This window comes from Marmota flaviventris, chromosome 1 (assembly GCF_047511675.1).
Source record: "Marmota flaviventris isolate mMarFla1 chromosome 1, mMarFla1.hap1, whole genome shotgun sequence".
NCBI classification, from domain to species: Eukaryota; Metazoa; Chordata; class Mammalia; order Rodentia; family Sciuridae; genus Marmota; species Marmota flaviventris.
Genome location: NC_092498.1, coordinates 30,393,037 through 30,420,659, shown reverse-complemented (window position 1 = coordinate 30,420,659; position 27,623 = coordinate 30,393,037). Strand labels below are relative to the sequence as shown.

The following is a 27,623-nucleotide window of genomic DNA, read 5'->3' as shown; positions in this document are numbered from 1 at the left end:
TGATGTTTATTGGGAAGGAAGAAGAAAACAACTCAGTGCCCTTTTCCCAGATGCATTGATTTTGCATTCTTCTGTCTCCTGTGTTGTCTTCTTTTCTAGTTTGGGTGGGGACTATAGATAGAAGTTGGGGTTCTTACATGTAAAACCAGCAGAGCTGAGGTTGATGCAGCCACCTGGCCTTCTTCCCCTGAATTAGGGATGCTTGAGCGCCAACTAACAAGTATAAAATAGTGTTAATCGGCACTAGCAAATCTTCCCCAGTGTGTCTTTTTTTAAATTGCTTGCACGTGGGGAGCCACATTGTCTCTGTGACCTCTCACTCCATATGTCACTTTCAGAAACTTAAAATTGCTAAGGAAAGGACCAAGATAGAAGATCTAGATGCCAGTTAGCTTCATTTTAAAAAATTTAAAAATCTGGTTGTAAAAATGCCAGATGTTACAGAAATGTAATCTTTCCAGTACTCCCATACAAAACCCTAAAGACTCCCTGAATATACTTTCATATCTTCTTTTTTATAAATTCAAGAGTGCATGTATACATTTATGTTTAAAATATATAAATACATATGCACACATTGCTCTTCAGTAAATTTTTTGTACAGAAATGGGTTTACACTATGTGCTAACTCATTTTTAAACTGAGGAAAAGAAATCCTTGCATTTATTAAATAGTTTAATTTCCTGTTGATAGATATTTAGGATTTACTTGTTCATTTCATTTTAGTCCTATTATAAATATTGTTGCAGTAAAATCCTTGCATTTATTTTGTGGAACATTTGTCCAAGTATGTCTCTACGGTGAATTCCAGAAGCATAATTATAGGTTCAGATAACATGCATATTTTTTAAATTCTTCTAGCTAAACCAATTTACCCTCCAAAAATCTTAAAGTAAAAATCTGTTTTTAGCTTAAAGTGAGAGGTAGGATGAGATTCTTGAAGATAGGAAAGGTAGACAAGAGTAAATAAATCAAAAATTCTTACATAAGTGTTGGCTACTTCTTGTACCCTTATGTAAAAATATCAACTGGAAAACATAAGTGAATGTGGTAATTTTGTAATGCTGTTGTTAAGCTTGGTTTGATGCATAAGAGACCTCTTTCAACTGTAAAATTTACTGTGGGTTTCCTTTTTATCAGTTGGGTAGCAATAGGGAAGGAATCGACCTCATTTTGTCAGTTAAAAAAAATTATCTTAGATAAAGTCACAAGCACTTTTTTAGACTGTTTTTTTCCAGTATACAGCAGACCCAGACATCATTCTACAGAGTTCCATAATGCCTGAATTTGGAGAATATCATTTCTTGAGTTGTGATCTTCCTTCCAGGGAGGACCTAGACCCTGGCACTCACTCTCTTCACCAGTTCTTCCTTGGTAGCTGCCAGAGCTCATGAATGATGTTTTGCCTTCTGGGTCTTTGCCTTGGAAAAACTCTGGAACCTCTTCTATCAGCCATTTCCTCAGATTAGGAAAAGAATCAGACTAATAGTGTCAAGTCATCTGGTCAGAGTCTCAGGTCTACATCGTCACATCTTTCAAGCTCAGATATCTAGTTTGAGGCAAGAAAACAGATACTTTTTAATTATAAAACACTGGCAGAGAAAGAAAATATTTGATAAGTTGAAAGCCAGTTCTCACCAATCTAATTTTAACGGGATGGCAAACTTACCTCCTTTTTATCAAGAGCAGGAGGGTAGTAACTACTTCCTTGCCCTACAAAATTTACTTTTAGCTGGAATGTGGACCTCCAATCTAAGTCTGGCCATGGTAACTCTTTCAAAACATGATGTAACATTTACATTTGTTGCTTTTTTAACATTCATACAAATTTATTAGACAAAAAGTGCAAGTAAATGATAAAAGATATTTCAGACAAATGTAAATTCATGCTATTTCATTATACATGCCTACATAATTTCTCTCTAACAGTGCATAGGTGCTAAATTACAATAGTAAAATGTAACAAAAGATTCTACTAGATCTTGTAGTAAAGTGAGCTGCTGTAGTGGCAATCTGTAGGACACTCCGTTTGGCCCACTGCTACAGGTTCCTGTCTGTCTGCCTGATACCCAGTTCCACCAAGGGTTGGCCTCTCATCTGGCTTTCCCATACTGGCTAGAGGAGACGCTGTCTGATAAGACGACTGCTTAGTTTAACTGAGAAGCAATGGGGATTTCTCCTCTTCTTTCCCTCTGTCTTTTCCAGTGACTCTTCTCATTTGCTTTCTAACCCCCTCTTCCTCCATTTTAACCTTAAGAAATAGCATTCAGCATGATCCTCCATATTGAGCTTCTCTGATAAAACATGAGTTTGTGATTTATTGCTCCAGTTCTGTTTGCTAAATTAAATTTATAAATATTAAAGCTTACTCTTAGCTGTAAGAGTTGGTGCTAAGGAGTGTGTGTGCATCTGTGTATGTTTGTATTTGTGTGCACTTCTATGATTTGAGAGCAAAACCTGACAGAGACAGCTACAAACATGTGGGCTGTACTTACTTGTGAATTGAAATATTGCAAAGAACACTTCAAAATGGCAATGTCCAGTGGAAATTAGATTTAGCTGTCAGCTGAGTTGGATGTTACCAGCTCTTCTCATATCACTACATATTTAAGAGTTTATAGGATATTTTCTGTCAAAAACCTTGGGACAGGAGCCCACTGTGTTGCCAATTCATTTAATTGGGAATAATTTTTTCTTTGAGAGAGAGAGAGAATTTTTTAATATTTATTTTTTAGTTTTCGGTGAACACAACATCTTTTTAATTTTATTTTTATGTGGTGCTGAGGATCAAACCCAGCACCCCGCGCATGCCAGGCCAGCACACTACCGCTTGAGCCATATCCCCAGCCCAAATTGGAAATAATTTAACATACTAATATTTCAATATTCAGAAGAAATTTGGAAGCCAGCCACTCACTATATGTTCTTACTTGTCAGAGTCATACTGAATTCTCCAGGTATCAGCATGTAAGAAAGTTATTTTCAAAAGGCACTCACTTAAGTGGGATAGACTACTGGTTAAAAAATGGCACTGAACTTAGTGCTTAGACATTTCTCATTTTTTCCCTCTAAACTGGTAACCTTATTTTACAAGTAGCGTATTAACAGCCTCTTGATTCATTAACTTTGTGAGCTCTCTATCAGAATTTATTAAAAATAGTAGGAGCTTTTAATTTTAAATATTGACTGTCCCTGCTTAATTTCTTAACTGAAAATCACAAAAACATACAACATGAAACACTAAGCTGGCAATGAAAAAATTATCAAAATTATGTGGAAGAATTTCTATTTAGCCAGAACTCTAGAATTAAAAAATCATTTGGGGGCTGGGTGCACCGGCGTATGCCTATAATCCCAGCTGCTCAAGAAACTGAGACAGGAGGACCACAAGTTCAAGACCAGCCTAGGCAACTTAGCAAAACCCCATCTCAAATAAAACAAAGGGTTGGGGTTGGGGGTATAGCTTAGTGGCAGAATACCCGTTGGGTTCAATCCCCCAGTACAAAAAGAAATTGATGACACAGGTTTGTTATGTGTACCTGGAAATAGGTTGACTATTTTTGCCTCCCTCACTCCTCTTGTTTCAAAAACACAAGGTTGAATTCAGTTGAAAAAATGATCAGCTGTTCCAATTACTGCTTCTGTTGAGACCCACATGCTCAGATTTTCCTTGGCCATCACTGGCCATCAGTTCTCTCTCACTCCCCACCCCACCCCCAACTACAAATACCAGAAAAACATACCTGCCAAAGGAACAGGAGGGTGGTGTCTGGAAGTAAGAAGAATGGGCCATCTGTAAATGGGGACAGCCATCAGAACAGTATTAGATAAAAATGCTAGAAATTAAAATATAAGAGCTACTCAGAGAGCACTGAGTGTTTACAGAATGAGTCTGAAGTAATATCTCCATTATGTTAACAAAAAGTTTTGTTGGGCAGAAAACTTCTTTTAGAAGTACAAGAAAACAAGCAGAAAAAAAAATTTTGTAGCTTTTGCAAAAAAATACTACTGAACAAGGCAAACTAACATTCCAAAAGCTTTCCAAAAAAATAGAAAATTCTGAAAATGATAATTAAATATAAGCAATATCAGAAAAAAATTTTCCAAAAATTAGTAAACTAAGTCAGCAGAAGGCTAGAAGACATGTTCTCTAAAACAGAAACAAAGAATTGAACATCCTAAAATGCAAAACCATCAAACAAAGCTGTAAAGGAAGATGAACAAGATGTGGAATTCTAAGGAAACTCAAGTCAAGCACTTACTTAAAATAAGAAATTAAAATCTGACAAGAGGGAGTAAGAAGTAGAATTCCTACTGTTGGAATCATTGATATAAAAGACAATACTAGAAGTTCTCACTGAATGTGAATGAAAAGGACAGATGGTGAGAAAATGACAGATATGAAGGGTAGAGAATGGAAATTTGAGCTAAGAAGTTGATGGTCTTTGAAATACAGTAATCAAAACCATGACCAAAGAAACATGTTCCTAAGCCGTGAACAGACTTGGGTATGCAGAGCAGTCTCGCAATATTTGGAGGCAAGTCATTGAAAAGAAACTCTAATGGGCTGGATGCTCAGGGCTGTGAGTGCAGAAAGCTCAATTTGGATCAACTAGATTATAAGGAAATTTTTGGTTCTCATAAATGGCGATTCCAGATATAGGTGAGCTTCAGGGCTGGCTTAATCCAGAAGCTACAGCTCCCTTTCTGTCTTAGCATCTTCGAAGACTCTCTTCACCCAGGGCAAAGTGGTTGCAGGAGTTCCAGTTTTCACATCTGTACACCACGATACTAAGAATGAATCATTCATTCTGTCCTAGGATTTCAAGTGGGATTCCCAAGTTTCATCCTTAGAACTGTTATAACACATGCCCACACTTGAACCAGTGACTGAGACCAGAGAAATGGAATTTGCTAATAAGCTTCAAGAGAATTTGAAGAACATCAGAGTCCTGTTAAAATGAAAAGGAAAAATGAATATTAGGTGGACAATCTACGGAATCCACTCCAGAGACTGACTCAGAACACATCCTAGAAAAAATGTTGGAACTGTATTGAGAAAGAAAAACTCAATTTGCCATGTCTGGCATTTTTCTCATTTTTCTTTAACACTGAATTTCTCCTTTTAGAGATGATCAAAAGGTAGAATTAATCAAAACAGTTGATATGCATGGAATTACAAGTGTTCGTGCTGTAGTGTTCCTCCCTAGACGTAAAGATCAAACAAACTTTGTAGCTTTACAAAAAGGAAACAATCAGGCTGACCTCAGACTTTTCTTTTGTTTAACCAAAAGCCAGAAGAGAATAGAGAAATAGTGTTGTAGAAGAAAAGTCTGTAACCCAAGAACTTCATAATCAGCTGCATTGCCTTGAACTTGTGAAGGCAACAGAAAGCTTCAGATATGCAAAGATCACCTGTGCTTATTTGTTAAATATCAGTTGGGTATACTTGAGCTAACTGTATGGTATGTCCAAACGAGTGCCTCAAGAATGCCTTCCGCTGTCATATATAACTCATTAGAACAAATACATACAAAAAAATAAATAGAAAAGAATGGGATGCCATGACATGGAAGGACCCAGCACCCATCTCTTCACAGAAGCTCTCAGGAGAACTGTAGACCTCACCTGTTTGTACTGGCCACACTAATGACGCTATAGGAATGTGGTTGGGTTAGTATATTTTTCAAAACATCGTCTGGATGAGGCTTAAAAGTAAATAATTTCATTAGGAATTATTAGTCCTTATTATGAGAATGGTCCTGTAATTGGACTTCAGAAATTCCCCCTGAAAAGCCTCAGGCAAGAGTGTACCATCAGATTTGAAAGTGTAATTAAATATGACTGAAATTATGTTTCATTTTAGCCCACCTATGACTAAAAAAAAATAGTCTCTAGACTTTTTTTAAGACCTTTAAAAAAAATAAGAGTAGGTCAAAGTGGAACACTGAAGATGAAATGGAAAGGGAGATGAGTGAGATAAGAAACTATTAAAAAGACAAAATGGAGGAGGCAGCGTCGAGCAAAAACTGACTCTTAGGATTGAGGAAGCGATGCAGAAGGCAAATTGAGTTGAAGTTTCAGGGGATGATTTGTTCCTTCTGATAACACCATGTCTGGCATTTTTCTCATTTTTCTTTAACAGTGAATTTCTCCTTTTAGAGATGATCAAAAAGTAGAATTAATCAAAACAGTTGATATGCATGGAATTGCAAGTGTTCGTGCTGTAGTGTTCCTCCCTAGACGTAATGGTGCCCTCTTGTTAGTGTTAGTAATGTTGTTCTGTCCCTCACACACTGCTCAAGTACTGAGGCACCTCCATTCCCACTGGGAAAGAGCCACTGCCCATCTAGGCAGCTCCCTAGATGCCCCTGCTCTTCTTCAGAGCCTCCCTAGGATCCGGCACTGGCATTATTACCAGCTGGCATACCAGGTTTGTCCAGAACCTGTGTTTTTTAATATTATCTCAGGCTTCGGAGATACCTTCTTGGGAACATACATTGGCTGTGAAATCTCTATTTTCTTTAAGTCCCCTGTATCATCCTGTTCTTCCGGCAGTGGTTTCTTCCAGCTACCATTTGAACAATTGCTGGTCTTTATGCTCTTTATAATATCAGAGACCTACCACTAGTTCCTAACTCCCAGCAGATCTTTCTCATGTTTCCTGGACCTTAAAGGCTTAAAACTTAAAATTCAGTATCTATCTGTGAAATTGTTCCTTTGTTTATTTTGTTATTGTTGCTGTCTGTTGTCTTGTTTTAAGGTGGACTTGGTATTGCCACTCACCACCAGGACTGGGATGTCTCAGTGGTAGAGCTCTCCCCTGGTATGAGGAAGGCCCTAGGAAAATGGTTCCCAAATATGTCTACATCCTAATCCTTCTGAATTTGTATTTTTTTTACATGGTAAAAGAGATTTTTTTAGATTTAAATTAGTGAAGTTTTAAATAGGGAAATGATTCTGGATTAACTGGATGGGCCCAATTTAAGTATCTGAGAGCAGAAAAGATGTGGCAGAAGGGAAAGTCAGAAGACTGCATCCAGCCGTGGAGCTGACCTGCGGTTACTGGCCCTAAGAAGTTTATGGAGAACACATCAGGAACTAGAGGAGAGGCCTCTAGGAACTAACAGTGGCCCTAGCTGACAGCCAGCAAGGACCTCAGTCCCACAGTGTTATAACCATATGGAACTCAATTTGGCCAACAACCTGAATGCTATCGAAGCAGATTTGTCCTCGAAACCTCAAGAATAGAACACAGATCTGCCAATACCTTGATGTCAGCTTTGTACAAGTCTAAACAAAGAACCAGCTGAGCCACGCCATACTTGGACTTTTCACCTACAGAACTGTGAGATGGCACATAGATGTTGTTTTAAACCACTAAATTGGTGCTAATTAGTTAGAGCAATAAGAGGAAATTAATAAATCAACATTAAAAAATGGCAACAACAAAAAGCCCAATAGGGTACAGTGAAATGAACGATAAACATGGCAGAACACACAATCCAGAATGGTTGTTGACTTGCGCTCTCTCTGGCTGAGTTTGTCTACACAGCAAGGGGCACACCAGTTCTAAAAGCCAAGCAGATTCAGTGGGTGCCTGTGCTCAACACCCAACTAAGAGGATCAGGAATTTTGGGGAAAAACATGAAAATGTATGTGTATGTGTGTGTATTTTTATGTAAGAAAAATATTTTAAAGATGAGCCTTATTAACAAAAGGGCATTGCCCAGTGCTGAAATCAGAGTGTGGGTGTAGTGTTTGCAGCTACTTGTTTGTTTACTTGTAGTCAATATTGTGTATAGTAACAAATTGGTAAGAGGAAGAAATTATGCAAAAGAGAGATTGTTTTGACAGTGAGTACACACTGTTCCATTTGTATTTTATTTCTTCTGGTACAACCATAAAACTTTGAAAAAGTTTCTAAGATGTGTTAGCACAAGGTCTGGGAGAAGGCCACTTCACCCCCACTAGAAGATACTGAGTTGCTTTGCAATGTGAATTACACTAATAATACAAAAGTTTACTGATATTTGCTGTAATTCCAAAGTAGACAAGCATAGGGATTGACCCTGTGGAACCAGACTACGTGGGTTTAAAATCCTAGTCCTTTCACTTACTAGCTTTGTAGCCATGGACCAGTTACTTAACTTCTCTGTACCTTGGTGTCCTTTTCGATGAGAATACATAATAAGATACCTCTATCATGGTTTGTTAGAAGGATTTGATGTAAATACATTTGGAAGCAATAAATGTTAGCTGTAATTATTATTACTGTCCTTTCCTGAAACATGCCATATTCTCGCACCCCAGACCTAAGAAACAGTTGATTCTAAGGAGTGGAAATGGCCTAACTGGCCTTTATAAAAGCCAGACAAGGACATCTAGTCACCTGTCCGTCCTTTCTGCACCCCTCCTACTTTTGTTTTTTTGGGTTTTTTGGGGGGGCGGGTAGGGAGGGAGTATACTGGGAATTGAACTCAGGGACACTCAAACACTAAACCACATCCCCAGTCCTACTTTGTATTTTATTTAGAGACAGGGTCTCACTGAGTTGCTTAGTGCCTCGCTTTTGCTGAGGCTGACTTTGAACTCGCCATCCTCCTCCCTCAGCTTCCCAAGCCGCTGGGAATATAGGCATGTGCCACCACCCCTGGCTGCACTGTTATTTTCCACTTCAAATTAATGAGACTTTATAGGTAATACTGGCATAATAGCAGTATTTTCCTTAACATATAGATCTTCATTTTCATAACATTGTATAGAACATTTCTCTGTATTCTTTATCCATCTTTTTCTATGAATAGTGCTTCATGAGGTGAAGTAAGCATGCTGTAAAATGATCTGTCAGAACTAAACTAATTTGGAAAATGATGGGTTAAACAAAGTTTTCTGGACAGGACTTATCAGAGCTCTTATAATTAACATACACATTGAATTTCCACAGACAAGTAAATACATTGCTCCCAAACATATTTGAGCCCTGAACATTTTTTTTTTCAATAAATGCCTCAAATTTTCCTAAAAGTATTCTGCATATACAGTTTGGGAAACAGCCACTCTATTGAATCAAGATTGTTTAACATGTATGAATTATGATTATTATGAATTATAGCTGATGGTAAAGGAGATTTTATAGCTACCAATCTCAAATATATTTATTTTGTATATTTAAAATGGCCCTTATTAGGTTACATTAATGTCTTTTTACCCATATTTGTACTCTGACAGAGATAATGAGATCATGATTCTCCAATGAGCAAAATCAAGTCATCAAATACATATTGAGTTGGGCATTCTAGGTCTTTAATTTGGACCTTTAGTGAGTCCTTTTATAAAGCAGTTTATATTTTCAGCCAATACCACTTAGATGGTGAGTTCTATAGGGTTCGCCTCTGTGTGAAGAAATTCCTTTCTGTTGTCCTAAACTTACTTTTCAGATGTTAATGATAGACCCTTGATTTCCTAGTCAGGATTGGTAAACATGACCATGTTTCCTCTTACTGACCTTAGATGTAGTAAGCCTTATCCTCCTTATTGGTGTTTGTCTTTCTAAACTAGAAAGTCCCCATTTTTTGGTTTGTCAGTTGACTCATGTCAAGAAGGCGGTGAGTTTTTCCCCTACTTGCAAGCCAGCAAACTAGTTCTCCCCAGTTTATGCATACTGGCAGAAGACACATAACTCTTGGGTTAGTGACAAAGGACTGTTTATTACTCCCTGCAACAGAAGTAGCCAGAGTATCAGCATTTGCACCAGATTCTCAGTTCTCATAGGAAAATGAGAAGAGGGCCAGGTGATGCCTCCACATACAACCAGTGTGTTATAGAAGAGAAACCCCTAGCTTAGGAAACTTGAAACTTTCATCATGGGCAATAAGTCAGCCAGGCCTTGGCCCTAGCAGGAGACATTATTATGCTGAAGAGTAAACAAACCTATTTATGTTCCAGAGAGAGACACTATCTCTATCTTCCAAGGCTGTTTACTCAAAAATCTAGTTCAGGACACATGTAGTCAATGTCTCTACTCACAAGAGGTACAAAAACACTAGGAACTTGTAGAATTATCTCCAAACAGTTGGCAGTTGTCCCCTCTATTCCCTATATCATTATTCCTTCTTTTGAAATGTTTTATTACAAACATCCAAGTTCTGTGCCAGACCTGCATTAGTTAGATGAGTAAAAGTGTATGTTTTTATTTCTTTTCATACAACTTAAATTTCACAGGGGTAGAGACTTTGTTTACATAGATATCCCAAAGGCATAGAACTGTATCTGACACACAGTGCACATTCAATATGATTTACTGGATGAATATATGGATTTCCTATCTTCATATTGAGATCAGTAAGTTACTGGCTTTGCTGTGCAGAAGGAGCAATGAATGATATTCAAACCTTCAAGAAACTCCCAACAATGGTTCCAAGAATTATCTGCATGGAACTCTCCCCGCCCACCTCCTAACTCACCACCTAGCTGCTCCATCCTATCCAAACGCATCACAAGTATTATTTCCTCAAAGAAACCTTCCTGTCCAGAATAAAATCAGTATCTCTGGTATTCACTCTCATAACACCCTGGTATTTTTCTTATAGCACTTAATACCATTTGCAATTACATTTTTTTAGTGTCTTCTAGTTTACAGTCTGTTTATCCCATCACTTACAAAGCTGTGGACCTGACCACCTCTGCTTTTCTCACCACTGTATAGCTAATACTTAACAGCATGGCATTAAGTGGCCACTGAGTAGCTGAGTGACAAATGAATGAACATCTTGCAAATTGTAGCTTAGAGCCTGTGGTTCTATGAGAAGCTTTGGCATAGAACAGACCAGAGGCATTACTTCATCTCTTCTTTCACAAACCAGTTTTGCCATGTTTCTTCTCCAGTTGCAGAGTCTCAAGATTTTTAAGTGGAATTTAATCATGTTTTTTATTGCTAGAAAGCATTTAATTTTAATTTAGAACATCATTTTATTGTCTAAATGATATAAACATTAAATCAGCTCATATCCTAGCATCATTCCTTGGGTAATTCTAATGTTTACACTTAATATTCAACCACTTTCGTCAAAAGGAAATGAGACTTACTAATTCTTTGAAAAATCTATCAATTGTCTAATATTATTTGGGGCAACAAGGAAGATAAAAAAGAAGCAAAAGATCAAGCCTCAAGAAGTTATTTGCCCATCTGAGCAAATAAGAGAAATGTGCATGAAGCATTAGCATATAATAATTAGCAAACATTAGGCCGTGCCTCTGTAAGTGTTAAGCTACATGGTACAGATTTTTTAAAACTATAAGAATTTTGAAAAGTTTAATAGTATCATGAACTGGACTAGAATAATATGGGTTTCATGTAGTTAGTCCTGAGGTGAGTTTTGGAGATGTTTAATTGGGTATTTAGCAAGAACTTCATGAGACAAGCCAAGAAATAGTGTTTTCTTGGAAAAGTAAGACCTGGCTAGAGTGGAAAATAGTGGCTTGAATGCAAAATCACTGTTAGACTGTAAGAATTGCACAGTATTTATGACTCCTTTTCCATTCAATTAAATAACATACAGAAAGGAAGCCACACCTTCAGGCAAATACGACGGGTGAGGGAAGCCAAAGATGGAGCCGTGCTAAGGCGTCTCAATGAAGTAAATAAACTCTGAAGGAAAGACTTGGAAGGTCATCCAGTGTACTCATAAATTCCAGCTATTACCAAGATGAAAGGGAAGTGAGAGGCATGAAGAACAATAGGAAGGAGTGTTCCCCAGTCCCCCCAACTGCCTGTTTACAGTAGGGGAGGAGCAGCAGGGCTGCCCAGATGGCAGAGCCAAAGTTAGAATGAGGCTTCCTCGCCCCAGACCTCTTTAGGAAATCCTGTTTGTGACGGTGGCTTCACTGCAAAGTGATCAGGAGCCCTCCCGGTGCTGGAGAAGCACACTTCTGGACTCAACTCTGATTTCTAATGCAGTTTAAAATCTTATTATCATGTGCATTCAGCAAGATAGAAACTCCATATCGGGTGAAGCTTGGGTCAGACCTTATTTTGCAAGCATTTATTTATCTTGCTTGTCCCATTGAAACACTGGTAACACAATAGCTTAAAAACAAGATAAGCCTCATCTTTTTTCCTCTATGGGTATGTTAGGGAATGGTGGTTTTAAAAAAGCCCGGTGATGACCACTTCTTTCACATCACATTACTTCTTAAAGAGAATTAATTTAAGACCAGAGAGCTGGGTGCAGATACCTTAGAATCCAAACCAAGAAAACCAGAAGATTCATCCCCGGAGATCCACTTTATGTCCGCACTTGAGGTCTGTACTTTTATTTTCCCTCTGCCACTCAAGTGTTTTTGGATGGGGGGGGGGGGGGGCTGTTTGTTTTCCATGCCAAACCTCATGAAATGAGATTTGTCTTCCCTCACAGACAGGTGGCCAAGCAGTTACACAGAAAGGGATCTGCCTGGCTGCTGGCCTCTTTGGACACGCAGTATTGTGGCAGCACAGCACCAGGTCCCAAATCTGACCCTGTGGCCTTACAATCTGGAGGCCCACACTGGCAGCCTCGGGGGTGAGAGAGCTGGTCAGTTGGTATGGATTTGCACTGGTGATCACTGTGGAGAGCCAGGCTGCTCCGTGTCACTTGCTGTGGTCCTGGGAATGTGTGAAACAATAAGATGATTGCTCCACTTAGAGTACAAGCTTCCCTCTCTCTTTTTTAGGGTGGACCAGGACTTGGGGAAAGAATTTTGGCCTTTCCAGACTGTCCATTATTCAGTGTGTCCTTCTGCATTATTTACATAAATCAGGGGCAGGTTTCACAAGCCTTTTTACCTATGAGACTACGTTAGTCATTAGGGTTAATAACTTAATAGTTAGAAGAAATAGGATGAAGAAAAAAATAGATTTCTGAAAACCCGAGGTTAGAGGGTCCCAGAACTTCAAGTTGTTCTGTGAAGAGAATTTACAACCATTCTATTGTAGCCTTTGAATTCAAGAAAATAATCATGATTTAAATTCTCTGACCATCAAGAAATATTCCCCTAGCTATAAATGGCCACTGATCCCAACTGCACACATCCTTAAGGAAACATCTATTCTCCCTGAGAAAATGCAGTCTATATAGCAAAAAAAGGACCCAGTTCTTCCATGCTGTTGCCTTCCATAGACTCTCAGTATCTCTGCTTGTGAGATAATAAAATTATCATTTTTCAGAAATATGAGAAAAATAGGTCAGGACTCACCATTGCTGGTTGAAAAGCCTTTGGGTTTTAGTTTGAGTGACATCCAACCACTGCACAGACAGCACTGCTGGGGAAAACTGGACCCAGTTCTCAGCTTTTGCCTTCCACTCCCCCTTAAAGGCCCACGTGAACAGTAAGCTTAGCATTGTTTCCATTGGGTTCTCTGGGCCCATTTCTTTCTTTTTTTTTTTTTTTTCCTTTTTCCGTCATCCTTCCCAAAGCTGATATGTCAATTCCACAGGGAAGAAACAAATAGTACACTTGGATGACCTCTGTGAAACACAAAGATCTTTCCTCTTAGCCCTGATTCTGTAGTGATTTTTCTATATTAAAACAAGAAAAGAATGACACAGTCCTGGACCAAATAGTGGAAATCTCATTTATATTATATTTGTGATATTTTGAACAGGGTGAAGGAAAGCACTAATGATAAAGCCACATGCATTGTGAAATCATGGTGAACTGCAACCAGAGCCCATAGTCATAAAGCACCCTTGAAAAACATCCAGTTATTACCAAGGATGAAAGGGAGTAAAGAGCACCAGTTAGCCCTGCCTGCTTCATCATCCTTCAGATTAAATGTCATCTCCTTAGAGACCCCACCATGTCATTCTCCACCAGAATAGCTTATTTTCTTCATAGCACTTACCACTTATTTAAGGATGTTCTTCCTCCCTAAACCATAAGCTCAGCATGGGCAGAAACCATGTCATTCTTAACCATGTTAGTATATCCTGCACTCAGCAGAGTGAAGAATGCATCACAGGTCCCAAATGTGCCTAATGAATGAATGAACAAACTACTGAAGTGTTATTTGGCCAACTTGTTCTGAGTTCTTCGTGGACTCTCAACCTCCTTGGATCACCTCTTTCTTAGTATCAACTGAAGAATGCTACTTTGTCTTGACACCAAGCTTCCCAGTGTTGTTTCCATTCAATGACTTTTCTTTGAGAGAAAAAACCACCTGAATTTTTGTTCAGTCTGAACCTCACACCCACTAACAGTTCCACAGTCATATCTGAAGCAAAGTGAACCATCTAGTTCAGTCTCTGTCATTTCTTAGCTGGGTGATGATGACTCATTATCAACCATCCCTCAACCTCAGTTTCAGTGTAAAATGAGGATATTGGTCTGTAGCTCCACATAGTGTTACTCTGGGGTTAAGTACAATTATGCATGTAAAGCACTTGGCTTTGTCCTGTGTATTGTGCATGCTCAGTAAAACTTATTCATATTGCACCTCCGTGTCATCATTTTTCTGGAGCACGATGAGGGGTGGCTTCTTGTCAGAGGTAACATCAGACATGAGAAGAATTCACAATCAAAAAGTGTAGGGCCCTGTGGTGCTAGGATTCTGGGTAGCACCTCAAGCTTGAGTACAGAACTTAATCTTGGGTTACAGCCGGCTGGGCGGCATGGCCAGATGACTCAGTGGTGAAGTAATGACTAATCGTTGAGGGGCTCCTCGACTCTGTTCCCCTCCACCCCTCCATAATCACTAATAAGACTAGAACTGCTCCTGGAGTCTGGCAAGAGGCTAAGTATGCAAGTGAGTGTCAGGAAAGCCATCTGAGAAGAGTAAAGAAACTAGGCAGAGCTCTCTGAGGCCAGGGGTCTACTCAACTCCTGGACAAGGAGGAGTTGGGGGCTCCTGCCCGGTCCTCTTGTTTCATAGTACCTCACAGAGTCCAGAATGCAGCCCCCAGGGCCCTCAGAGAGTCTTGTTCTGAGCCACAGGAAGAAGTGCCTCACACCAGCTCATAGGGAAACTCCAAAGAGTCAGCAGGAAGAAACTCAAGCAGGATGGAAATGACTGTGTGTCACCATTCTTCTATGCAGTGTTCTGAGTGGGGAGTGAGGAGGCACTTGGCTTTGAGACTTAATTGAACAGAATATACTTTAACTGTTTCTTTCTCATCACAGGCTGTGTGGCTGGCTCACTGGTTCAAGAAGAGAGCAGTGACTGGTGCCTGTAGTGATCTCTCAGACACCGTTGGCCCTCTCGTGGGTTTATAAGGCAGATGCTCTCTTCTCCCATCTCAAGTGGAACTCGGGAGGAGCCCCACTTGTCTTCAAGTTTCTAAACCATGAGTCAGCAACCTGGACTTTTTAAGATGATCTTACATAAAATGCATACATTATTATTACATGTTATGTAAGATTATTTTTTAATTTATATGCAGTATTTGTTTTTCCACTTAACAAAAGTAATACATGGTTATTTTAAAACACATTTTTAAGTATGGGTCGAGTACAAGATAAGCCTGAAGCATCTTATTATACCAGAAAGTAAGAAAAAGTTCAAAACTGGTGGGAACATATTAGAAAGGCACAGAATTTTAGGTTAGTGGAGACACTAGACAAATCTGGATATTTTGAGCCTCAAAATATAGAATTATGTTAAAAGATTATAACCTACAAAATAAGATTTAAAAATCTATGAATGCAGGCTGCAGATGTAGGTCAGTTGGTAGAGTGCTTGCCTCACATGTACAATGCCCTGGGTTCAACTCCCAGCACCAAAAACAAAAACAAACAAAAAAAAACTATGAACCCTTAGTGGTAAAAATAAATAGGAAAGATGAGAAAGCTTCTTCTTACAATAGAATACAACTAATAAATACTGAAGGAATGAGAGTTAAACACTCATCAATGGATGCTAAAACCAGTGAGTGAAAATTTGAGGCAGATCAGGAGATATCCATGGTCTCAAAACTGATCTCTTTAAGATGCCTATTTTTTTAAGCAAGAAATATATACCATGAGCCAGTGACCAAGAAATGATCATTATTAGTAGTTTAATTGGTTTCTTTCAACTGTTTGTCCTATGCATTATAGCCTTTTAGTTTTCTTATGAGATCATGCTTTTTTAATTAAAAGAATCATGACACCATTTATTTGTATTTAAATATTCTGGGCTACATGGTAGGCATGTAGTAAATATTTGTTGAAAGAATGAAATTTGCAAGACTTCTTTAAATCAGGCTGTCATAACATTTTTGTAATCAAAAGTTTTTTGCGTTCTCACAATTATTCCCTTGGAACTGATTCCTGGAAATAGAATAGTGAATTTTAAGAATATTCGAAAGACTTTGATCCATGGAGTCAAATTACCCTCCAGAAAGATTTTTCAACTGTATTTACCCACCAGGGACATACCGAATGCATGTTGCTCTGTACATTCTTAAGGGGGAAGATTGGGATTAATGTGTATGAAACACCCCGAATAGCCTCTAGCAGTTATCAGTGAGAAAACCATAGGAGCTGCGCATGGTGCCATGTGCCTATAGCCCTAGCACCTGGGAAACTGAGGCCCAGATGAGCCTGGACAACATAGCAGGACCCTGTCACAAGAAAAGAAAAAGAATAGTCATTCAATTCCTCTTCCAGAGGAAAAACCTGGCTCCTGTTTGTGATAAGTTAGCACCGAGCACCACTGTTATCCAAGCTTCCAAGAGGGCCTGCTTCCATCTGGGCTTTGGATGCTGGCTCCTTGACACTCAGGAGCATCAAGCATCCTGTGAGGTTCCCCAAGGTGGGCAGGGCAAGGTGCAACAGCTGAGCCCTGAGCTCTTTAGGCTGGCTGGTGCCCATGGCAACCTTACCAGCTGACCTAAGCCTCCTGCTAGTTGGAGCAGGGGGTATATTATCTCCTGATCGACTCAGTATGCAGATTGTCAAGGAGAACCCAGAAAGGGGCATTCAGAGAGATACCCTTGGATTCAGACGATGAGCAGTTGGTAAAACTATACCAAGCTTTGGATCTTGCTTGCATTTTCCCTTTTGTTTTTCACTGGGCAGCATGTTCTCAAGTGATGACAGTTGGGCTGATGGAGAGCCGTTAGTCAAATCCAGTAACAGTATTAATCTGTGGTTGGAAATGACTGTTGAAGTAAGTGCCAGGCTATTCAGTTGTGGTTTTTCTTCCAACTTCCAATCATGCCAGGCTTCCAGCCGGAGGAATAGAGGCTGTGGTAAAGGAAACCGTTGGTAAACGAAAGAAACCAGAAACTGTCACTACCCATAACAACGAAACAACAAAAAAATTTGCAGAAAAGGAGGGGGGAGACAAAAGGAAATTGTACAGTGTGGTTTAAGCCTGCACAGTCTGGTTGAGGCATGAGGCTAGCATGGTGGTGTCCCAGGCACTGAGTCCAATTTTCCAGTGAGGACAGGAAGGCCTTAAGCACCAAACAAACCATGCTCCCCAGTAAGTAATATGCTGAGCAAGAAAACTTTTCTTGAGGAGAATGACTAGTATTTAAGTGAGACTATTTTTTGTCAATTTCCTAACCTACCTTCTCAGACCACTGCTACACAAAGGAGCCTGGGGGGTCTGGAAATCAAGTTATGTCAAGGGAATTTATCCCATAGTCCTTTACACTGAATTTTCTCAATAATGCTCAATAATGTTGCTCCCATTCCTCAGTTATCGAGAAATGCATCCTGTACCTGCGAAGTGCTTAGCAAAAAGAGTCTATCTCCTGTTTCCTTATTTTATTTCCAGAACTTTAGACTGGCAACTCTCCATGAGTGTTCGCCAAAGCTCTAAGATATTTTTTAATACTTTAAGGAGAAAAAAATCCTTTCAGTAAATCTATAGTCAGTGAACTGAAAAATTATATGGACATAAAAAGGAACAGAAAATATAAGTACTGTATACCTGAAGTATTTCTTCACCTCCTAACAAGAGAGTAGCTATTTTACCAGTCTACCAGATTCCAGTGATTCTGAGATATTCATTTTTTTCATGTTTGATTATTTCTAAAATCAAGACGTGAATCACAATCAATTGATGACATCTTAGATCTTATAAAATATGGTAGTTTTGCCTGAAAAGCAAAATTTAATCATTTTCGGCATATCATCGATATCCAGTGGTCAGTTTGGAGGGGATCAAAGGACATTTTCAAGCACAGGTAAAGAAAACATTTAATTCATGGATACTTTTATTATCATTTAGTAACTAATGTCCTTTTGAGGCATATAAGGAATCTCAACCCTGGAATAGATTAAAGAAACTGAGGTTCAGAATTCGTGTTGCCCTCGAAGGCAGATGACATTTGGTCAGGGGCAGAGCAAGACTGGGGTTCTTGCCCAGGCTGGAGGGTCAACACAGGCTGTGTTGTCCTGCTCCCTTTCAGAGCAGGACAGGCAGACGCCACATTTGCTCTGAAGCATCTTTCTATCTGAGCATTGGCAGAACTCCCAAACAAGTGGGTAAAGGTACCAGGAAAGTTCAGCCTCAAATAAGGGGTCAGTAAGACAGGAGACAGTAAAACTTTGTTCAGTAGTGGGACGTGGGATTGGTGTGGACTGTCATTCAGCTGCCCATTGCTCAGCTGGAAGCCTCCTCCCTATAGCAACGGAGGTTCCAGGTGCCAGGCTCATCTTTTACAATGGTTTCTTTAAAAAATAGTATTGATGCTAATAAAATAATGCCAGATATACTAAACACTGATTTTTTTATACATTTTGGTAAATTAATAAAGAAAAGCAGTTCAGTTCCCAATTACAGAAAATTAAAATGTCTTTTAGACTTTTTAACATGTAAAAAAAAAGGTAATCAAGGGCTGGGGCTGCAGCTCAGTGGCAGAGCGCTTGCCTAGCACATGTGACACACTGGGTTCGATCCTTGGCACCACATAAAGAGAAACAAAATAAAGGCATTCTGTCCATCCATGACTACACAAAATTTTTTTTAAAAGTAATCAAGACTATATATAGTTATGTACTAACATTACTCCATCTGAAAAGGCATTTTAATGAGTAGTACATACAAATTAATTATCAAATTATACCAAATTTTGTTTGTAATATAGTAAAATACTTTGGCTTTCTAAGTTTTAAAGGGCTCTAATTAATTAGCTGAGGAGTATGAATTTAGAAAATTTTTAATTTATCTTGAAACTCACTTTCTATATACTTTCCTCAAATACATAATTGTCCTGTGAATACCATTGGATGTGCTCTTGACAGTCTGATATTTGATCTCAACTGAGCTCTCAGTTCCTGTCTTTAAAATGAAGACAATAGTTACTTAGCAGAGTGTTGTTAAAATTAATTGAGATAATATATGTAAAATAAAACAAAGCAGCTATAATAAGCACTTGGTAACTTGTACTTGCTGCTGCTGTTGAAGAAGTTACTTACCCAACATTTTTTAGGTTGCACTGGGTCTTTTGTTGTTGGTGTTGTTTGTTGTTGTTTAATTTTTTTTTTAGTTGTCAATAGACCTTAATTTTATTTATTTATATGTGATGCTGAGAATCGAACCCATTGCCTCACACCACTGAGCTACAACTCCAGCCCTGGTTTGCACTGGTTTCTTGTTTGTTTGTTTGTTTGTTTAATATTTATTTTTCAGTTGTAGTTGGACACAACAAATTTATTTATTTATTTATTTTTATGTGGTGCTGAGAATTGAACCCGGGTCTCGCACATGCTAGGCAAGTACTCTACTGCTGAGCCACAACCCCAGCCCCTGCACTGGTTTTTAACCAGATAATTTTTTTTTCTTTTCTCTTTAACACTAGGTATTGAACTGAGGAGCACTTAACCACTGAGCCACATCCCCAGCCCCTTTTTTTAATTTTTTTATTTTGAGACAGGATGTCATTAAGTTGCTTAGAGCCTTGCTCATTTGCTAAGGCTGGCCTCAAAGTTGTGATCCTCCTGCCTAGGCCTCCCAAGTCTCAGGATTACAGGTATGCACCACCACATCCAGATAACTACATAATTCCTTTTTTTTTTTTTTTTTTTTTTGGTATCTCCATAATTTCTTAAAAATAATGACCTTAAGATTAAGAACTATATACTCCCTTAAGATTTCTTTTAGGATTATAATTTAGCCATAGGGGCCAATTTCTTTTATAAATTGAAAAGACTCTAATTTGATTTTCAGGGAAAATGTGTCCCTCAGTTATGTATGATTCCAGAACTACCAGTGATGATCAAGAAATTAAACTGGTCTGTGGGTAATTAAACGTCATATTGGAAATAGACATTTATTTTCTTAATATCTAAATCCAGAAGCAGTTTTTGAGAAAAATAGCAGTTGCCTTTAAAATCTTCAGTTTGGTCAGAGGCCTGTGAAACCCCATGGAATCTGCCAGTCCCCTGTGGCCAAAGAGATACTTCTCATAGCTTTTTAGTTTGTTTGTTTAATACCTACATATCTATCCTTTTCTAAGACCCCAGCAATATGTGACTGCATTTTTGCCTTTTATTTTTAACAACTTTTATTGTATCTTTCATATTAAAAAGTAATACGTTACCAAAATTTGGGAAATTTCGATTTAGGAAAATACAAAGAATCAAAGGAAAATTAAATTAGATATCTATAAAATGTATGGATAGCTATAATATATAGATATCTATTATATATGGATAGCTTTAATTTAGATCTATATTATAGATAATCTGTAATATCTAAAATTATATATAATAGATAAATAATATATCTTAACATTTTCATTATATCCTAATTTCTAGAATTTGCATATAGTTAAACATAATATGCATATATTTCCAGTCTTTCATATATTTTTTTACCAAAATGTGTTATCATACACACAGTTTGTTTGTTTTTTAACTTCATTTTCCCCCCTGAACTCCTTTTATTTATTTACTTATTTATTTATAAATTTTTTAAGTTGTAGATGGATACAATATTTATTTATTTGTATGTGGTGCTGAGGATCAAACCCAGTACCTCATGTGTGTGAGGCAGGCACTCTACCACTGAGCCACAACCCCAGCCCACACACAGTTTGTTTTTTTACAAAATGCTGTTTTACTTATGAGTAACAAACATTGGATAATTACATCTTTTTGTTATAGTTGTAAAATCAAAAATATGTCAGATAGAGTCATAGGTCTCTAGAGAATGTGTAATGCAAATGCATCGTAAATATGAACCATATGCTCTCAACCTCCTTATTCTTATAAACTCCTTTGTTTCATAAACTAAATTTACTGAGGCCAAAGATTGACTTTAACATTTGTCTTAAGTACGCTGTGATACGTTTCATTTAAATATTTGATAAAATAGAATCAGTAAGAAATAATAATATACATCATCAATTCCAGCTTCTACTCTTACCACATGTATAACTCTGCCTGAGACCTAGGTGTTTCTCCTAAGGACTGCAATGCTTTTATTTCAGGGTTGTTAGTATAGATTGGAAATAAAATAATTACTTATCCCATTTCATTAAGCCAAATCATCTGACCATGCTAGAACTTGAGAAGTAGAAATTCATAGAAATTTTACTAGTGGTAAATAAACATGAATGAGAATGTTCATACCCACTTCTAAGCGGAGCTACACATTCTCATGACAAGTTATTAATGCATTCCAGGAGTGTGGGGTATTTCATTTACTGCTCTCCTCCTAGCATCCAGAACCACATCCAATACTTCAGTGTTTCTCTCTTGTTCTAAAGAAGTCTCTACAGCAAACAACCCTGTCCTAGTCTAGAAATAGCATTGTTACCTGACAGACTGGTCTGCCAGCATGTCCAGTTTCCTGTGTTTTAGGGAGCTAGGATTAATCCCCATCACCAGTAAAGGGAAGTTGCAATAAATCATGAACCAAAAATAACCCCTTAGCTACTAAATTCTGCTTAGTAGGTGATTTCCCAGGGATGCTCCAATGCAATGAGTCATCACTCTGAGCACTTATTAGTGCATCATTTCTCTTTTTTACTAACCGTTGGTGCTTTGGGTTGCATGTTTTTTAACCTTGGGAGCCCTCCTGGCAAATTGAGTCTTCTCATTATGAAATGAAACAGACTCTGCTTCCTACCCTTTTCCTTTTGCTTCTACTTTTCCAATCTAAAATAATCCAAGATTCAGGAGAAAATCAGGATTATGACCTCAGATAAATGAATGACATCTAAATTTCTCTAGGGTTCATAGCAGCACCAGCTCATTCCCCACATAAAAATAAAAATGGAGACTAATATAAACCAACCTATATATTAGGTGGGATCTGTATCAAGAAAACTACGGCTGGGGTTATGGCTCAGCGGTAAAGTGCTTCCCTAGCACAGGCAAGGCCCTGGGTTCGATCCTCAGCACCACATAAAAATAAATTAATTAATTAAAGATATTGTGTCCAACTACAACTAAAAAATAATTTAAAAAAAAGAAGACGACGACAATTATGAAGGGAAATTTCTACTACCAACCCAAAATGCATCATATAGCTACAATAATAAAAACAATGTACTACCAAGCAAACAAGTGACAGAAATTAATGGAATCACATAGCCAGAATGAAGACCCCTATTCAGGACAAGATATAATTTATCATAAAGCACAAATTAAGGAGGAGAGAATAGCTTGTTCAAAAAGTACACTAGGGCAACTGGTCAACTCATTGAAGGGAAAATGGTATTCTGAGTAAATTTTCACTGTTCCTTACTACAGAACAAGCAACATGGCTTAAAGAGTCACATGCTAAAATGAAACCATAAAAGGTTAAAGAACTCATATTTTTCACCCTAGAATGGAGCTAGACTTTGAGAGCTTTAAAACAAAAGGATTTGTATATTTGACTATGTAAAAATTGAGAACCTTTGTCCATCAAAAAATAAAAATACTACACTACAGAGTTAAAAAGCATATGATAATCTCAGGGAAAATATTTTCAGTGAATATAGCAAAGGTTGAATCATCTTAATGAATAAAAAGCTCTTAAAATTAATTGGGAAACCACTAGCACAGCCCAGTGTAGCTACACCACTTTCATGTCCACATTATGTAAGTCACAGGGAGAAATAGGTTTTATAAACAGAATGCAGCTCAGACAACATGGAGAGTGAAAGAAATTGAGATCTATTTTCCATTCACATGTTCTTTGTTCAAAGGCAGTTTAGGGAAACTACACATTTATGCTATAAATACTTCAGGACAGTTTGTCTACACTGACACTTCCATTTCCTAAAATGAAACCCTGACTAGCCCATGGGGGAAAAAAGGCTGGCTTTGTTCAACAGCTTTATTTCAACAAGCACATCCATATGGTAAGAACTTCCTCTGATGACTCATCCACAGTTGTCAAACATCAACTTTCCTTTGTTTGACCCGTGCAGAAATAAGATCTGTGGAAGCACAGCACACGAGTCTGAATCATTTAATTGTGTTTTATTCGTATCTGAATTTGCATCTGTCACAAACCCAGTGTGTCCACCATGAAAACTCGCATTCTTCAAATATTACTGAAAAAAAATCCCTTTCCAATGGGTCTGTTCCTTGTAGATAGTCTGTGAAATTTCTGAGGAATGTTGTGGGCTTTGTTTCCTGTGCTAAATTGTTGAGTTATCACACATTATTGGATTCCACCCAAAATGTGCTGGATACGGATATTATATTCACACAGGATACCAGTTGTCTTTACCATTCATAAAGGGGGAAAAAAATTAAGCTCTACGTCAGAAGCTATAAACTCTAAAAGAATAGGAGAAAATTTGTGTGCAAGTAATTTTTAAAAATGTGTCCTTGGCTCTTTTCTTCATACAGGCATGAGTCAACTCAGTCACAGCTTTGTTATGACTGCTAACCACTTTCTTGTCTCTGTACTTTTCACACCAAGGCTGCATAGCCAGGGTTCCCAACCTGCTTAGGATATGGTGCCATCTTAACTTGTTTGAGAAGAAAGAGATCTTTAGAGATGTCAGCTCCTCCATTTGTGTATAAAACAGGAAAAGAATGGAAGTGGTTTGATTTCTCTCCTATTTGCTTTCCTCTGTCCCAAATTTTCTACAATGCTTATATATTTACTGTCAGCAAAATAATTCATTTTTCAAGAATCCACCCAGCATTAATAATATAAATGCTTTAAAAGATGAATCTGGCTCTTGGGTCAATGCAGTTTTATCCTGATTAAAAAAAAAAATGCCAACTTTGTTGATTGATCACCACACTAGTCTCATAGTACTAGAGACAAGTAGATGATCACTGATATCCAAGGGCCAGAACTCATTTGTATGCTAAGCAGATTATAATTTTTTAAGGAAAAAATGAGAAAATCAGTTTTCCACTGTTCAGAGTATTTATAACTAATGATCAAGTCCAATTTGAGACTATTTTTAGATCATTTGTAATACTCTATGAGTGATACTTTTGGTTCCCTTTTGAGCAAAGCTACTTTAAAAAGAAAAAAAAATATTAACCAGTCACTCCAACTAACAGACATTTCCATTTCAGAAAATTTCTAGTGATTATTTTCCCAAAAAATCAACATTAAAATAGACTTGGAAAGACGTCATCTTGCTTACAGCTGGCTGATGTCAATATTAGAGTTTTTGCAAGAGAAAGCATGTGGGTATAAGCATAGACGTGACCATGCCCACAGCAGAGTTCATGAGACTACCTTTGGCAAAAAATAAAAAATGTTGTGTCAAAGACAAAACCAGTGGATTCACAGAATCAAAAATGTGGTTTCAAAAGTCTCATTTTTGGTAACCATTATTTGTATTATATAAAAATTTATATTTATACAATATTTATATTTCCTACGGAAATATATTTTTATTAAATGGACTTACTTTTTTTAAAAAAAAAAAAAAAGTAGTTTTGTAGTTGTAGATGGTCAATGCTTTCATTTTATTTGTTTATTTTTATGTGGTGCGAAGGATAGAACCCAGTGCCTCATGCATGCTAGGCAAGCACTCTGCCTCTGAGCTACAGCCCCAGCCCAAATGGACTTACTTTTGCATTTTTCTAACCTTATTCCTGTGTATTGCTTTCAAGTCAGCCTGTCAGGGAGAAAGCTGGCTTACTTGGCTAATTTGTTTTCAGTGGTATATGTTCCTGATGAATCACAGGACTCTCTCTTGCTCTACCAACGTAGCACTCCAGAATCATTCTCAACCCAGATCACAGCTTGTCACTATCAATCAGACTGGACAGGACGAATTCTCCTTTTCATCATGTGTGTAGGTACCCCTACCCCTGTGACCTCCATTGGTGGCTGCTTCTGGATCACACACATACACTTTGTCTTCAAAAGTGCTTAAAGCCATAGGCAAAGCTCTTTCCCCTGCAAAGACAGCAGGGTGCATATAGGTTTACAAGGTCCTTTGCTAGAAGAGAAAAGTAGCATTTCAATTTGGGGTGCAAGAGGAAGCTTCTCCTTGTTAGTCCTTTAGTACACAGGACCAGTGAATTATTAGGGGAAAAAAGGAATGAAATCCCCACCTCGACCACTTTCATTCTTAATTATTTTGAGTGACACTCATTTTAAATAGCCCACTCCAGTGAAACAACAAAGAGCTCTTACTCTTTTCTTCTCTGCACCTTCAACTGCTGGTTCTGGGTCTCCTGGATAGGGTGACAGTATCCCAGTTTGCCTGATCAGGGATGTTTCCCAGAATATTGGGTTTGCTATGCTAAAAACCAGGACCATCCTGAGGAAGCTGGGCTTGTTGGTCATCTGGTTCCTGGGACCTTCCCTATCCAAATAATCAGATATTATTTCTCACTCATGTATAGATTCCCTATCAAAGCTTTTCTTTGCCTCCTAGAAAAGCACATTATGAAGCAAGGCAGGGAATTGTGAGACAGAATTATTTTATTATAGGGTGTGGTGAGGATCCTTCTAGTTTGGTTGAGGGGAAGTCTCTAATTCATACTTCTTCTGTACAGTGGACAAGCCCTGAGCCCAGTTAATAACTGAAACCTGACGGCTTAAGCTATGGCACCGATTTTGCCAGGTGTCCATGGTCATCTCTGATAATCTATTCTGTGTCTCCGAATAGTATCATCAGTGTTGTCCAAATGGTCTTCCAGCATTTCATCAGTAAGGTTTTTTTCAGTACCAAACCCAACTTAAAATACCTATAGAATTATAGTATTATAAGTAGAATTCCACAAGGAACAAGGAGGATCATCCAAACTGGTTATAAAGAGAAAGAAGACAGTCTTTCCCAAAACATTGAGCCTGAGATTTCTAACTATTTAAATTTCATAAAAACAAAAAAAAAAAAAAAAAAACCATAGTGAGAGGGTGATGCCATGGGGACACCAAATCCTTGACTTCCCTCCGGTTTCTTAGTAATACTGAGGTTAAAAATGCTTCACACTCATTATAGCTTCCTCAGAATTCTTTTCCTGGTTGTTTTGGTCATCTTTTTCATTATTGTAACCAAAAGGCCTGATAAGAACCATTTTAGAGGAGGGAAAGTTTATTTGGGGCTCACAGTTTCAGAGATCTCAGTCCACAGATGGCTGACTGTTCCTCTGGGCCTGAGGAAAGGCAGAACATTGTGGAGGAAAGGTGTGGAGGAGGACAGCATCTCAGGACATGACAGGAAACAGAGACTCACACTCACCAGGAATAAAATATAAACCCCAAAGGCGCACCCCCAACAACCCACCTCTTCCATCCACACCCTACCTGCCTTCAGTTACCACTCAGTTAATCCCTATTAGTGGATTAATGCACTGATTATGTTAAGGCTTTCATAACCCAATCCACCTCTAATCCATTGTGTCACACCTGAGCTTTTGGGGGGCACCTCATGTCTAAATTTTGCATTCTCAAATGCAAAGTCATTCAGTATTTACTAGTCATCTAACTTCAGAGTTAGAATGAGAATTCCAATCTATTAATGTAATTAGGAACCCAGCCTTTAGAGAGTACTCAGTATGTGATGGTTGCTTTTTAAATTTTAATTGTACAAAAGTATGGGATATAGTGTAAAATTCAGTACATGTATACTTGTATTTGTATGCTAACACAAATTTCAAATCAAATGATAAAAGCAGGATAATTAATATTTCATCCCCTTAAACATATTTTAAATTTTTGATGAGCATATTGTAATTTGTACTTACTGAAGGGGTACAGTATGATATTTTCAGTACATATACATAATTATGTACTGCTCTGATCAAATCAGGGTAATTAATATTTCTATCTCCTTTTCATTACTGTTTTGAGCCTTTGAGTTCCTGCCACTTAGTTATTCATGAAATATACAAGAGGTTATTGTGAACTGTATAGTTCCCCCTCCTCTGTTGTGCGGAACATTGGAAGATATTCTGTCCAACTGTATTTGTGTACCCTTTATCCAGACTCTTTCTTTTTTTTTTTCTTTTAATATTTTTAGTTGTAGATGAGCACAATACCTTTATTTTATTTATTTTTATGTAGTGCTGAGGATTGAACCCAGTGCCTCATTTGTGCTAGGACAGTGCTCTACCACTGAGCCACAACCCCAGCCCTATCTAGCCTCTTTCTACCTCCTACTCTTCCCAGCATCTAGTAATCAGTATTACACATTCTGATCAACTGCTTTTTTTAATATCCACATATGAAAGAGAACATGAGATAGCTGTCTTTCTGTGTCTGACTTACTCAACATGATGTCCTCCAGTTC

General features: G+C 38.0%; 1 protein-coding gene and 1 long non-coding RNA gene across 2 annotated transcripts in view; one reads left to right on the top strand and one right to left on the bottom strand.

Annotated features, from left to right (window-relative positions):
• Positions 1 to 27,623, top strand: part of Cdk6 (cyclin dependent kinase 6) — a 212,554-nt gene that overhangs the window by 155,693 nt on the left and 29,238 nt on the right. The window lies entirely within an intron of this gene.
• LOC139704652 (uncharacterized) lies at positions 82 to 13,332 on the bottom strand. The gene is made up of 3 exons (XR_011706502.1): positions 13,234 to 13,332; positions 3,744 to 3,793; positions 82 to 1,549 (listed from the first exon to the last, which is right to left on the bottom strand). It is a non-coding gene; the product is annotated as an uncharacterized lncRNA (long non-coding RNA).